At 30.6% G+C, this 7,325-nt stretch overlaps 1 long non-coding RNA gene across 1 annotated transcript; it reads left to right on the plus strand.

Moving 5' to 3' along the window:
* Positions 1 to 1,366: 1,366 nt before the first annotated feature.
* On the plus strand, positions 1,367 to 2,043 carry LOC105769908 (uncharacterized). Its single transcript, XR_001126096.2, has 3 exons — positions 1,367 to 1,504; positions 1,603 to 1,752; positions 1,841 to 2,043. It is a non-coding gene; the product is annotated as an uncharacterized LOC105769908 (long non-coding RNA).
* The last annotated feature ends 5,282 nt before the right edge of the window (positions 2,044 to 7,325 follow it).

Consider the following 7,325-nt stretch of genomic DNA (forward strand, 5'->3'; position numbering starts at 1 on the left):
CGGCGTCAAGGCCTAAAATACAATCCTTTTTTTTTTTCGATGCTAACTGTATAAGAAAAAAAAACTAGTAAAAATTCAACTTATCAAAATTAAGCCAAAAAGGAAAAGAAAAGAAATAGTGATATGTGGTTAAACGTTGACCAAAAATATATATCGTCACAATTGTTAACCTGTTATGTTAGTTTCATAGTCTTTTATTGTGATTCCATAAGATCTGATTCTCTGTTTTAAATTATTATAGAGCTAGCTACCCTGTCTTCCACGACTTTGTTAATAACTTTTGAATCCATTCGTTTACAATATATATATATATATATATATATTAAAACATTGCATTGCGTTCTCTAGAAAATGATACTAACTTCCCATTGGTCTCTTACAATTCCAGAAACATATGATCCAAGTTTTAAATTTTTTACTTACTTACCCATGCTGCAATGTCTGAATTTGTAGATAAATAAATCATTTTCTTCCATGTTAATGAGAATGTTTTCTTTTTCGGTTTTATGCAATTGTACCCATCTTTAGCTCAACCGCATATTTTGTATCGTTGGTTTTAGTTTAACTTCCAGAAATAAATGGGCTCCTCTAGAAGAAGGATGGCTCCTCATTTCTAACTTCATTTTGCTCATACAAACCCTTCACCAAAATTGTATCCGTTAGAGTTGTGTGAACCAAATTCTTATTTAAAAAAAATGGACAAAGACTGCAGTCTGTCGCAGATCCCCATTAAGCATAAAACTGGACTGGGGTTGCAACTGGGGGTGCGGGGGCTGAATAGATAGGGGGTCTATGTAGTACGGTACAGACTGCACAAGTGGAATCCGTATAGAAGTACAATTCTTCTATTTGATATTTGATTTGAATAAGGTGTTTCGACCTTATTGCATTACTTCTATTAGACTTTGATTAGAATAAGATTTTTAAACCTATAAATAGACGTAATTGTTCTCTCTCTTGTATTCAATTCGAATTCAACTGTTAATGAAATTTTCTTCTTTTTTATTTTTCTTGAAAGGGTTTCCATATAAAATTATTTATGTGTTCTATTTTTCTCTTTTTCTTTATGATTTATTGTCATTATTGAGGTTTGAAGTTTCAAATGGTAAATGACTTTTGCATGTGTCAAATTTTTCTATTTTATTTTTACCAAAAATATTTTCATTGACAATTACGTTGGCTAAAGAAACATGTAAATTGTCTGTCAAATATTTTGTCTGATTATATGCGTCTAGAAAGTTGGGAATATTTTACTGCGCAGACTTCGAATGTCCTATAGCGTACGCTGATTTCAGAAGCTTAAACTGACCTCTGTTTCTATAAATAAGTAAGAAATGAATAAAAAACAAAAGATATTACAAAGAAAGGGGAAACCTGAAGAGCACAGATACATAGAAAATAAAAACTTGGGTTCTCAAAAGCAAGGGTTTATCAGGATTTCAGGGCTTTTTTGTTATTTTCTGAATATCCTTGTCTTACGCAGGGCTAAAGTCCACCATTACAGGTTTTTTTCGCAAGTTTGTTGCATCTTTCCCTCGTTTCCGGTTGAGCAGCGCTGAGTTTTGATTTTGGGTTTTGTTTATTTATGTCTGTTTAAATTAGTTGGAAGAATCCCGGTTCACAAGTGTGTAGCACGAGCAACATCTTGACCCTCAATACCAGCTTTCCGGGCTCTAAGATTGGGGTTCGCATAAGGGACACAGTTTTTGTCAATGTCCACCATGAAGCCAACCATGCTGTTTCCATCAAGTGGTAATACTAATATATACATATATGTATATGCTTACACACCTTGTTTATGATAAAACAAGTAATCATATATATGTTTGTGGGTTTGTAGGAAGGGCGTTAAGGATTCAATTGATGGTTCGCATGATTTAATTCAGTCAGAGAGAAACTTCACTTACAAGATTGAATTGAATGATTTAACCTCTTTCTACGTTAATGTAATATAAGTTTAAATTGTTCTTTGATTGATTAGATTTTCACTTCACTTACGAGATTGAATTGAATGATTTAACCTCTTTCTACGTTAATGTAATCTTCCAAATTGTTTTCTTTGATTGATTAGATTTTCATTTGATTCAATCAAAAAATTCTTGTCATTATTTAAAAAAAAGCAAATATTAATAATGTTATCAATTTAGACTTATTAAGAATATCATCTTGTCATTGTTAGTAGGAGTTTATTAGAATATCATCTTAATTTCAGATAGTAAAACAGATAAAAACCCATAAAAAATGTGGGGAAATTACAACCATAATTAGACTGGGGGGTTAAGAAAAGAGACAAATATGCAGCTAAACAGCTACCATTCTCGTCCATGTTAATCCTTGCATATCATCGTGTAGTAGCTGCAACACCCTTGAAGGTGGATCTCGAAAAATCTGCAGACGAAACGATCGTCCAATAGACACAGCAGCCATCTCATCTGCTACACGATTACATTTACGATAAATATGCTCAACTCGAACCTCTCAATCTCACTAGAGCAAAACTAGAATTGACCGCAGAACCACATTCAGCGGTGCAACAATATTCTACTTTTGCAGTAAGTGCACTACTGATGCACTATCTGTCTCCAATATCACTTTTCTCATCCCCAATTTCCATGCCCGACAGAGATCATGGTAGACCCTTATTTTGAATATAAATAGTTTTCAAAATTCTTATTGCTTTCATCTCTTATAATTTGCACCATAAAAGTAGAAAAGACAGTTCAGACCACAAGCTTAAAGTTGTTTTGGGCAAACTTTCAACAATGTACTCCGTAATGAATTTTACCTTGAAGTGTTGGAGAGTGTTGCATAATAATTTTACTAATAGAAGTATATGATCAATTTGCTGCCATCTATCACAACTCTTATAGTTAAAATAGGGTGATAGAGATTAAGTCTTAAACAAATCACTCTCTTGAGACTATATATGTCATCTCCATGATAATAACTAGTGCAAAGAAGTTTTACTGCATGCAATCCTCTAAGATACCGCAATCCCAATCACCCATTATCCATCTTACTAACCTGCACTATTTAGAATTAATGTTTCCACCACAATTAACATTTTCTTCACTCAATTTGATTAGCACTCTTAAAACTTAGGATTTTATTTTTCCTTTTCCTTTTGAAAATGGATGATTTTCCTACGAAAAATTAACCATATTTATAGCATAGAATTGAAGGAAAATTTTAACGAAGTGAAGCAAAACTCGCATCCTTAAATGCTTGTTGATGACAACTTTCTTTAATATTAATTTTAGTTTTCTTTTTAATTAAAATACCCCAACATTTCATCTTATATGTGGTGTGCGAAAAGTGATGATAAAGTAATAACAACAATAATTCTCAACATGATCTTTTTATTCATATGGTAACATTTCAAAATTTTCAATTAAACACGTGGTACTATTTTGATAGCAAATATAGTGAATTTTGGAAAATTAAAAATTTGTTAGATAAAAGAATTCTTATGAAAATAAAGTGATCCATGATGTAGGAATTAATGAGAAGAATTTTAGAAGTAAAATGTGACAAAATGATCAAATCACAAAATTTGAAAAGTTTGAGGATTAAAGTGTAAATTTGATCAAAAAGTGAAATTTGGATTATTATTGATTATTTTGCATGAAAATGTATTGGATACGTGTTAGTGTGAGAAAAATCACTTTTGGACCAAATTGAAAGAATTCCAAAAGTATAGAGACTAAATTGTAGATTTCCCATTTTTATTGAGAGAAAGGTAAAAGTTAACATTTACCACCAAAAGACTTGTACTAAAGGTTTAGTATAAATTATGGGCTTGTATTGGACTAAGTGTTTAATTTTGTAAAGAAATTGAATTTTGAGACACGAAGGGGTGACATGGTAATTTTGTCACGAAGGGGGTATTTTGGTCAATTCTTAAGAATTCATGATGTATATATTATTTATATGAGATAATTGGTGCATGGAATAAAAATTGGACATTTAGAAATTGGACCATGTTGGCGGTGTAACACCGAAAAAATATCAGTGTCTCCAATAGTAGTATTTCGAAAGATAAATAGCAATTTTTTTCAAAAAGTAAGAGTTTGTCAATTGAAGAATGATAGTAAAGTCAAATTTTGACATTGAAAAAGCAAGTACTAATAGTAAAATTTTAATAAAGATTAAATTGAAATTTTGTGAAAAATGGATTAAAAGTGCAAATTTACCATTTTAGAAAAAAGCAAAAATTTAAGAAATACTTTTTATGAACTTGACATGGATATGAATTGATAAGTGAAGTCAAAAATTGGGATATGGACTAGATTGAAAAGTGGTGAAAAGTACAGGACTAAAGTGTGATTTTACCATTTTATGAGAAAATGGCTTAATTCCAATTATACGATGAATAAATAATATATATAAGTAATAATTACTTAGGACACATAGGTATGTGATGTGTCAAACAATTGAGTGATGGAAAAAGGTGAAATGACTATTTTACCCAAATGTCTTAAATATGACAAAAGATATTTTAAAGGACAATTTGGTCATTAAATATTATTTTAAATTTTGAATTATAAAAGTGTGATATTTTGATGGGATAAATTATAACCAGTAATTAAAATCATGTGATTAAATGCGAACTCTTGATAAAATTAATTAAATAATTAAATGTTAAATAAAGAAAATTCTATAAATATGAAGAGAAATCACTCTTTTATAAAAACTCCAATGTGGGGTGCATGGAAAAAAGAGGAGAGGAACAAAAAAGCTTTACATTTAATTCAATTTGGTCTTTTTCTTGTTTAAACATATTTCTAACCTAAAATTCTTAGAAATTAAAGTGAGATATCACATCCAACTCTAATTCAAAAGTGTCATTTCATATGAAACCAAACATAGAGGCTTGAAGATGAAGATGGAAGTGAGAGAAATCTTGGGTAAGTTATTCCTGTTGAAACATTTTCAAATATTTGCAGTGTTCCAATAACTATTAATGAATGGGTGTAATTAATCAAAAGATTATATTATTTGATTTTTTGAAAAAGAATTATAACTATTTAAATAATATTATTTGAATAGTTATAATATTAAATGAATAATTATGTGTTTATTTTAAAGATATTATTATTCAAAAAGACACCTAGTGATGATAATCTATGAAGAGACATGAAAATTCCTATAAATAGGAATGAGATTTCATATGGAAAACACACCAACAAATTCTAATATTCTTTCTTTCCTTCCTTCATTTTCTAATATTATTAGATTATTCTATAAAGTAGTACTGCAGAAGTCATTTGTAGAAATTGAGTTTCTTGTTATACATTACTCAGTGTGTACTAGACTATTCTCGTCAGTGCAAAACGCAAAGAGTCATTGGCTCCATTGTATCCTCGAGGTTAATTTGCTTGGAACTTATTTGCACATCGAAGATAGGTGGGGGCGAATATAACCTTAAAGATAGTGGCTTGATACACACCATGGAGCCTCGTTCTATCTCTTCTTTTTCTGTTCGAGTTTTGTTCGTGTGTTCGAGATTTTCCTCATCGGAGATTTGGACTAACAATTTTAAGGTTATAATTCATGATGACTACCACAACACATGAAAGTAGAACACTAAGGGAGTTGGCTTCCAACTATATCAAACTTGATTAGTTTGTTGGTGGCAATTTTTAACGATGGCAGAAAAAGATGCACTTCTTATTATCAACTTTGAAGATTGCTTATGTTTTGGATACTTTAAGACCTAAAGAGAATAAAAATGAATCTGTTGCTGCAACCCAAGAAAGACAAAAATGGGAATGTTGATTACATGTGCATATGCCACATATTGAATGGTTTATCTGATGGTTTGTTCGACACCTGCCAAAACGAGGTCACCGCTAAAGAATTATGGGACAAATTGGAGACAAGATACATGACCGAAGATGTTACAAGTAAGAAATTTCTTGTCAGTCATTTAAATAATTATCAAATGGTTGATGGCCGTTCTGTTATGGAACAATTAGTGATAATGAAAAAATGCTGAATCAATTCAAGCAATATGAAATTGGATGAAATGATTGTTGTATCCTCTATAATAGACAAACTTCCTCCATCTTGGAAAGACTTTAAAAGAAATCTAAAACATAAGAAAGAGGAAATATCTCTTGAGGCTTTGGCAAATCATTTTCGTATTAAAGAAGAATATCAAAAGCAAGAATAGAATCTAAATTCTGAAAATGCCAAAGTGCATGTTACGGAGGAAGTACAGACTACTAAACCATTCAAGAGAAAGTTCAAACAGACTGATAAAGCACCTAAGTTCAAAAATAAACAAAAGGGCTCATGCTATCATTGTGGTTAGTCGTGACATTTCAAGAATGAATGTCAATTTTTAAAGAAGAAATCATCTTCTAAGGCTGATAATAAGGAAAAGTTCGTTGCAATGATATCTGAAATTAATATGACACAAGATGATAATACATGGTGGATTGATACCAGAGCAACCAAACATGTGTGCAAAGACAAAAGCATGTTCACAAAGTTCACACAATGTGAAAATGACAGTGTCTTGTACATGGGAAATTCTTCCACCACAGCAATCAAAGGCAAAGGGTCTGTGGAACCACAATTCACTTCTGGAAAGGTTTTAACCTTAAATGATGTATATTATGTACCAGAAGTTAGGAAGAATTTAGTGTCTGGAAGTCTATTGAATAAGTTTGGTTTCAAACTTGTTTTGAGGCAGATAAGTTCATTTTGTCTAAGGGAGAAATTTTTGTAGGGAAAAGGTATATGTATGAGAGTATTTTCAAACTCAATATTATGAATAAGTATAAAAATACTATTTCTACTTATATGGTTGAATCTTTTGTTTATGACATTATAGATTAGGTCATTTGAATTATAAAAATTGAATGACATGTATAAGTTAGATTTAATTCTGTTTTAATAATAATATTGAAAATGCAATACATGTATGTTGACTAAAATTACAAGGAACCCTTTCCTAAGGTTAAAAAGAAAACAAAATTGCTTGATTTGATACATAGTGATTTATGTAACATGCATAATACTTCTACATTAAGTGGAAAGAAATATTTTGTTACTTTTATTGATGATTGTTCTAGATATTGTTATGTATATTTATTGCATTCAAAAGATGAAGCGCTTGATAAATCTAAAGTTTATAAATCTAAAGTTGAACTTTAGTGTGAATCATTTATCAAGTGCTTAAGATCGAATATAGGTGGAGAATACTACAATCCAAGTTATTTTGAATCCACTGGAATTGTCCATCAAGTTTCAGCCGCTTACACACCATAACAAAATGGTGTAGCTAAAAGGAAAAATAGAGTCTTAACTGAAATGGT

Source organism: Gossypium raimondii, chromosome 5, assembly GCF_025698545.1.
Source record: "Gossypium raimondii isolate GPD5lz chromosome 5, ASM2569854v1, whole genome shotgun sequence".
In the NCBI taxonomy this organism is placed as follows: Eukaryota; Viridiplantae; Streptophyta; class Magnoliopsida; order Malvales; family Malvaceae; genus Gossypium; species Gossypium raimondii.